Below are 6,000 nucleotides of genomic sequence, written 5' to 3' on the forward strand. Positions count from 1 at the left end.
ACGGTGATGCCGTTTGGCCTGACCAACGCCCCCGCTGTGTTTCAGCATTTTATGAATGACGTCTTTCGGGATCTGTTGGACCAGTTTGTTGTGATTTACCTGGACGACATCCTGATTTACTCCCCGTCGTGTGAAGCGCATCATCAGCATCTCCGTCAGGTCCTGCAGCGCCTCCGGAAACATCGGCTGTTTGCCAAGTTGGAGAAGTGCCAGTTCTACCAGGTAACCATTGATTTCCTGGGTCACCGCATTTCTCCTGAGGGCATCGCCATGGAACCGAGTAAAGTTGAGTCGTTGCAGAGTTGGCAACCCCCGCGTCGCGTGAAGGATATTCAGCGACTTCTTGGATTTGCCAACTACTATCGGACATTCATCCCTGGCTTTGCTGCCTTGACAGCCCCCCTCACCCGGCTCCTGCAGAAGAAGACTCGGTTCCAGTGGAACGCCCCCGAACAACAGGCGTTCCAAGCTTTGAAGGACGCCTTCATGAAGGAGCCCATCTTGAAGCATCCTGACCCGCAACGGCCGTTTGTCGTGGAGGCGGACGCCTCCGACATTGCCATTGGGGCCGTGTTACTTCAGGCAGCGACGCCCAACGGTACCCTTTTCCCTTGCGCGTATCACTCACGGAAATTGAATCCCTCGGAGCGCAACTATACCATCTGGGAGAAGGAGCTGCTGGCCATCAAGGCGGCGTTCGAGGCTTGGAGGCATCATCTGGAGGGGGCGCGGCATCAAATCGAGGTCCGGACGGACCACAAGAATCTGGAAAGCCTGCAGACCGCTCGGAATTTGAACCAACGCCAGATCCGGTGGTCCCTCTTCTTTGCGAGGTTTGACTTCCGGGTGCGGTACATACCAAGCGGGCACAACCAGAGAGCGGATGCTCTGTCCAGGAAGCCCGAGTACACCCGAGTGGAAGACAAGCTTCCGCCCAGGACCGTGATCCCCGTCGAGTCTTTTGCTGCGGTGCGGGAGCCGGTGGATATACGGGCTCGGATCCGGGAGGCGCAGCAGCAGGAGGCGTGGGTGGCTCAGCGGAAGGAAGAGGTGGGGCCAGATTCGCCTTGGTCGGTCACGGATGGACTCCTGTATTATCGTGACCGGCTCTATGTTCCAGGAGGGCCACTCAGGGGACTCGTCCTCAGCCAATGTCATGATAACCCGGCTGCGGGGCATTTTGGCCTGTTCAAGACTCTGAACCTGGTCTCCCGTACATTCTGGTGGCCCCGAGTCCGACACGATGTCCAGTCTTATGTCACCTCCTGCGTCCCATGCAGGCAGGCCAAGTCAGCGACAGGGGCCCCGCCTGGTTTACTGCAGCCTTTGCCAACGCCCAAGAGACCCTGGGGGGCTGTGTCCATGGACTTTCTGACGGATCTACCCCCATCCTCCGGCTTCACGACAGTGTTTGTGGTGGTGGACATGTTGACCAAGATGGCGCACTTCATCCCCTGTCGCGGCTTACCGTCAGCTCGCGCCACTAGTCGCATGTTCATCCAACAGGTGTTCCGGCTGCACGGCCTTCCCGATAGAGTCGTCTCCGATAGGGGGGCCCAGTTTACAGCCCGCTTCTGGCAGGAGTTGATGCGGGCGTTGGACATTAAGGTTTGCCTCTCGTCCGCGCATCATCCTCAGACCGACGGGGGTACCGAGAAGGTCATCGGCATTTTGGAGCAGTATCTGCGCTGCTACGTTAACCTGCAGCAGGACAATTGGGTGGACTATTTGGCCATAGCCGAGTTTGCCTTTAACAACTCGCAGCACACCTCCACGCAGATGACACCGTTCTTGGCCAATGTGGGTTATCACCCTCGGTTTTTCCCCCATTCTCCCGTGGACTCACCGGAGCCGGCAGCGAACGAATTCATGGCGGAGTTACAGGCGATCCATCGGTTGGTGCGACGGCAGCTGGAGAAGGCCAAGGCCGACTACAAGAGGTTCGCCGATCGGTCGAGAAGGGATACGCCTCCATTATCGGTGGGGGATCGGGTCTGGCTGTCCACCAGGAACCTACCATCCACTCGGCCGGCGAGGAAGCTGGACCACCGTTACCTTGGACCGTTCCCAGTCGAGGCCGTCATCAACCCGGTCGCCTATCGTTTAACTCTGCCACGTTCCCTGCGCGTGCACCCCGTCTTCCATCGGTCCTTGTTGGTCCCCGAACAACCGGCTTGTCCACTTCGCCAAGCGGAACCTCCCCCATCAGGACCTCGTGATGGCGACAGCACCCCCGAGTACGAGGTCGCCAGCATCAGGGATTCCCGCTGGCTGAAAGGTCGCTTCCAGTACCTGATCGAGTGGAAAGGGTACGGGCCGGAGGACTTCACATGGGAAGACGCGACCGCCGTTCATGCCCCTGCGTTGGTGACTGCTTTTCACGAACAGTTCCCATCCCGACCGCATCCGGATCGGCAGACCCGGGGGAAGGGCCCTGCGGTGCGGGATAGTGTTGTGACTCAGGGCCAGCCTGTGGGCCCGACAGCCGGGTCCGATGTATCGGAGGACTCAGATGTGGGGGAGGAGGGAAACGAACCGGCTGATGATGATTTGGAGACTTTGCAGAGTCCTCAGCCGGGAACCTCTTCTCAGCTGTGTGAGCCCGAGAGTGCGGAGGATGATGACCCACAGCTGGTCCTGTTCAAGGACGCCCGACGCAGGAGGCAGACGAGCAGGGACAAACAAAGGAAGGCTATGGGACTCCTCGGGAGGAGGCACAGGGAGACCACGCCCTGAGCTCTCTATAAAAGAAGTGTTTGGGGAGGGGCTAGTTGCTGAAAGCAACTTTTTCTTTGAGAAGTCAAGCTCTTGTATTTTTGTAACAGTGTAATTAAAACTTGGCAGAAGCCTTTTGATCTTGGACGCTTTCCAGACTCTTCCTTTGATTAGGGGTGCGAGAAGAGGGCTGGTTTAGAACAGGTGCTCCCGTAGGTAGTCCGGACCCATGCCATGTAGGGCTTTGAATGTCATTGTTAGCACCTTGAACTTCACACGGAAGGCAACCGGAAGCCAGTGCAGCGCACGGAGGAGAGGTGTGATATGGGAGTATCGGGAGGCTCCCAAGAGTGTCCGTGCCGCCGCACTTTGCACCAGTTGAAGCTTCCGAGTGGATCTCAAGGGCAGCCCCATGTAGAGAGCGTTACAATAGTCTAGGCGAGATGTCACAAGGGCATGGGTGACTGTACGTAAGGAATCCAGGTCCAGATAAGGCCGTAGTTGGCGAACTAGTCGAACCCGGGAGAAGGCCCCCTTGGTCACAGCTCCAATGTGGTCTTCCAGGGAGAGCTGCGAGTCCAGGAGGACACCCAGGTTGCGGGCCCTATCAGCAGGGGGAAGTAACTTGTCCCCAATGTTAAGCAGTGGGACGTTCTGAATCTCCTGGCCATTCAGTCTTGTCCGGGTTCAGTTGAAGCCTGTTTCTCCCCATCCATTCCCGGACCGCTTTCAGGCAGCGGGACATCACGTCTAGGGCATCACTGATATTGTTAGGAGTTGAGATAAAAAGCTGGGTGTCATCAGCATACTGATGGTACCCTACTCCAAAACTGCGAATGATCTCACCCAGCGGTTTCATGTAGATGTTGAACAGGAGAGGCGAGAGGACCGACCCCTGAGGGACTCCGCAAGCGAGAGGCCTCGGGGTCGACCTCTGTCCCCCTGTCAGCACCGACTGCGAGCGACCCTGGAGAAAGGAGGAGAACCAACGCAGAACCGTGCCTCCCACTCCCAGTCCCCTGAGGCGTCGCAGCAAGATACCATGGTCGATGGTATCGAAAGCCGCCGAGAGGTCTAATAAGACTAGGACAGAGGAATGGCCCCTGTCCCGGGCTCTCCAGAGATCATTCATCAGAGCGACCAATGCCGTCTCCGTGCTGTAGCCTGGCCTGAAACCCGATTGGTACGGGTCTAGATAAACCGCTTCATCCAGGATCTGAGGAAGTTGGTGCGCCACCACGCTCTCAACAACCTTCGCAAGGAAGCGAAGATTGGAGACTGGACGAAAGTTATTCAAAGAGGATGGGTCCAAGGTGGGCTTCTTGAGGAGAGGTCTCACCACCGCCTCCTTCAAGGCGGTGGGGAAGTGACCCTCACTCAGAGAAGCAGAGATGACCGCTAGGAACCAGCCTCGTGTCGCCTCTCGAGCTGCATAGGCCAGCCAGGAAGGGCACGGGTCCAGTAAGCATGTGGAGGAGCTCAACCTTCTCATAATCCTGTCCACTTCCTTAGGAGTTACAGGATCAAATTCTTCCCAGATGACGTCGACAAGACTGTCCATGTCTTGTTCTTCCATCTCAGCCCAGTTGGAGTCCAGACCAGTTCGAATCCGAGCAATTTTATCCAGCAGATATTGACCAAATTCCTCGGCTCGACCCTGCAAGGGTTCCTCCCTCACCTCTTGGTTTAATAGGGAGCGAGTCACCCTGAACAAGGCAGCCGGGCGATTATCTGCGGACGCGATGAGGGTGGAAAAGTAGTTGGATTTTGCCACCCTTATCGCAGCGAGATAAGACCTGGTGAGGATTCTTAGTCGCAATCGGTCGGATTTGGATCGACTGGACCTCCAACGGCTCTCTAGGCCCCGTCTCCGACGCTTCATCTCCCGGAGCTCCTCGGTGAACCATGGGGCTCGCTGGGATCTGCGCCGGGTCAGAGGCCGCAAGGGTACAACTCGGTCCAGAGCCTCCGTGGCTGCCTTTTCCCAGGCTTCCACTAAGGCTTCCGCCGAGCTGTGAGCAGGGGGTGCATGCGAGTCCCTAAGCGCTGCCTGGAACTTATCAGGGTCCATTAGGCGCCTAGGGCGGTACCATCTGACTGGCACTGTGCACCCACGGTGGGGGGTGGCAAGGGGGAAGTCTAGCCGCAGGAGGTGGTGATCGGTCCATGACAGGGGCGTAATAGTTGTGGCACCCCCACCGACATCATCACGCCACCGTCCAGACAAGAACACCAAGTCTGGATTGTGGCCTCTCTCATGAGTCGGCCCAGAAATTATTTGCAACAGGTCCATGGCCGTCATGGAAGCCATGAACTCCCGAGCCAGTTCGGACGATCCTCCCAGGGACGGTAGATTAAAGTCGCCCAAGACCATGAGTCTTGGGAATTCAACCACCAACCCTGAGAGGACATCGAGTAGCTCGGGTAGGGCCGCCGCTGCACGATTAGGTGGTAGGTATGCCAGCAGCAGACCCAACTGCGCCCCTGGGCCGAATCTCAGTAGGAGAGACTCACACCCGACCATCTGAGGGACGGTGGTCTCTCGCGGGCTAAGGGATTCCCTGATGATAACTGCCACTCCCCCGCCCCTCCCATGAGCCCGGGGCTGGTGCAGTACCTGGAAACCTGGCGGGCAGAGGTCAACCAGAGGAACACCCCCCTCTGGGCCCAGCCAGGTTTCCGTGATGCAGGCCAGGTCCGCATGCTCACTCTCCACTAGGTCACGAATGAGGTGAGCTTTGTTAGCTGCGGACCTTGCATTCAGGTAGACCAGCCTTAGCATGGGAGGGTGCGCACCTTTGCTCCCGGGTCCTCCGGGGGAGAACAGAGGGTCGGAACGTCTCACCGCCTGTACAGAGCGGAGATGACACTCCCGGTGACGATACGGCCCTCTGTCTGTGCACCTTCTGCCATTTCCCACCATCCTAGGGATGGGACGTTTGTCAGTACGCCACTGGGTGTTATCGGCGACTGGTCCTCGTTGTACGCCGTCGCGAACGGCCGTGGGCCTGGCATGTGTTATGGTGGCTGGAAGGCGTGCCTTTCCCGCGCAACCATAGTCTCCTCCCTCCCCCCTCCCTAACCCCACAAAAAACTTAACTAAGAACTTAATCAGGGGCCTCTTGTTGGGCTTATGCTGGAGGCCCCTGACCCTGCCTGGCCATCTCTCAGAGACCCAGTGGTTGGGCCCGTCATCAAGATTGGATGTGATGCAGGCGGGTCGCACCCAGGAGAGTGGGGAACCCCTGAGGGCGTGCAGTGCTATGCTAGAGTATTGAACGAGCA

Source organism: Vipera ursinii, assembly GCF_947247035.1.
Source record: "Vipera ursinii genome assembly, chromosome: 1".
Taxonomy (NCBI): Eukaryota; Metazoa; Chordata; class Lepidosauria; order Squamata; family Viperidae; genus Vipera; species Vipera ursinii.